The following is a 2,687-nucleotide window of genomic DNA, read 5'->3' on the forward strand; positions in this document are numbered from 1 at the left end:
AAACTTAGAAAACGTATAATATATAATTTTTTTAAAATTTATTTTATCATTTTTGTTCTTTTTATACTATATACTAGCTGAACCGGCTATGGTTCGCTATTGCTATATTTGAAGGTGTATATAGTTTTAATAAACACGATTGATGATTATAAATGAAAATATTTAGTTAAATTATACATATCGGTATACTTTATTATTATGATTTGGTAACATAAATTGATCTAATATATGCGATGACAATCGTTTTTAGCATCTCATGAAAGAAAGGTTGTAATAAATGGCATTTCGGTTGGTATCATTGGTATACGCTGTAAATTTGAGGATTATATTTTATGAATAAAATTAATAGTTTATTATATTTTTTAGTTAAAATTAAACATTTTGAAATACTTTATTATTATGTTCTAGTAACATAAATTGAACCATTACACGTTATAAAGTTGCAATCATAATTATTTTTAACAAAAAATATTAATAGATTCAACATTACTCAACCAATCTAAACCATACTTTGGAGTAGTTTAAGTAAGATAATATTAACAATAAGTAACATTAAGAGTTAATGATATTAATAATTTTGAAACAAAAACTCTCACTTCAATATTATTACTATAACCAAACAACTGAACCAAAGAGTGGTAAAATATTTTTTTTTTTTTAATAATTTATTTATTAATATTTACAACTGTATACACATATATACAACAAGTAAATTTGCTGTAGGTGACATAGTAACATGATAAAAACATGTGTAGAATCTACCCACTGATAGAACTCCAATAACATTTCTAGAGAAGAAGATCTCGAGGTCATCTTCTTTTCAGACGCCTAGGAGGATTATTAGATAATGAAGGAGAAGCCAGGTTAAAAACAAGTGGATTTGGGTGGTTGAGAAATTTATTATGGAAGGAACGGTATCTGGTTCTGGCCAAATCGGCAACATATGGAATATTGAGGTCCTGATGGATGACTTGATTTGTGACAAAGTAAGGAGCATTAAAGATTTTACGAAGGATTTTGGACAAATATTTTTAGGAGTAAAAAAAAAAAAAGTTAAACTCTCAATTTTCTTGAAAATATTTTTTCTTCGAGACTTCGGGGATTTCATTATCTTTAAACCTTCCCATGGCGAAATGGTCCATCCAGCCAAACATATAAATATACTTAGTAAACATATAATATATAATTATTTTTTATTTGTTTTATCATTTTTGTTCTTTTTATACTATATATTTTATTAATCTTTCTTTTATCTACATTTTCTTTCCTTACCCAATACATCTTTCCTTTTTTTTCCACTGACAATATTCATAAATTAATCATCACTACAAAAAAATCAGAGTTAAAATTTATAAAATATAAAAAATAAAGTAATACTATATTTATATAACATAAGATATTTGTAGAAATATCTAATGTCAAACCTGAATAGCCGTGTATTTTTGAGTTTTGTTTATCGTTTGATGCCACAAGTGCCTCAAGCCTTTGTGTGGACGAAGAGTGGGCCCATCTCGAAGCGGCTTCCTCCGAAGTCGTCCTTTTGATCGGTGATCCCGGATTATTTCCTGCCCCACCTCCAACCCTCCCTTGACCATTTCGGTTATTTCTTTTGTATGATCCCCTTTATGGGTCTGGTCAAAGTGCTCCTTCCCGTATCTTTCCGGGAATACAACTCCTACTGCACCTACCGATTCTATGACGGATATTAATAAAATGAGAAATATTTAGAAAACAATATTGAGATGTTTTGTGTGAAACAGATTACTTACATGAAAAACAATTGCATTTCTGTTGCTAAAAAAAAATCCTATTTGATTTTTTTTTTAGGTGTAGAGAAACGAAAATTAATTCATTACCGCCTAAAATACATTAAAGGGAGGCGGAAAAATCTTCATTTTCAATTAACGAATTTATCTTTTTATATTTTTCTTAATTTTATAACTATATTAAGAATTGATTCAAGATTTAGATCCAGAAAGGCCTCTCGCGCTCTAAATTTCAGTACTGTAATTCACTTAGATCCCTCAACCAGCTCCGTTTTACTGATCTACTCGTATTGATAGTCAACCATATCTTTTACCACTTTTTATTTATTTTTTTTAAAAAAAGAGAGGTAAAGGAGTTAGTGTTGATTTATAGTTGTTAAATTAAGTAAGTAAAGCTTGGTTATTTTTGTTTTGAGAAGCTTCCATTTGGACGTAAAAATTTGGGTTAGGTAGCTTATGTGTGTCTTCAATACATGTTAAAAAGGACCAGGGCTCAGTACAGTAATTTACCGTACTTTGTAAGGAAGTACTGCTTCTTGAACAACGATTGTGCAAGGTGTCGCTCAAAAGAAAAATACTTTATTTAGCTCTACTGCCAACATATGGGTTGCTACAAAACAAAGCGTACCAATAAATCCATGATTGACCATTTATATGAACATATATGGACATCATATTTGAATTTTTTTGTCTACCCTATACTTTTACAATTAATAACCACCTATACTCTAAATACAACATATTTTAATTATTTATTTCCCGATTTATCAATCTTAATCTCCATGTTTTACTCTCCTTTCCAGTGACTCGCAACCACCGTTTCGTCAAACAAACAAATTAAAAGATTTAATTATTAGATAGCAATATAAAAATAAATCAAAGACACAATAGTCGCAACAGTAGATAAGTTTTAAAAAAACA

This window comes from Halyomorpha halys, unplaced genomic scaffold, assembly GCF_000696795.3.
Source record: "Halyomorpha halys isolate HHAL.00 unplaced genomic scaffold, Hhal_1.1 Scaffold318.1, whole genome shotgun sequence".
Classification (NCBI taxonomy): Eukaryota; Metazoa; Arthropoda; class Insecta; order Hemiptera; family Pentatomidae; genus Halyomorpha; species Halyomorpha halys.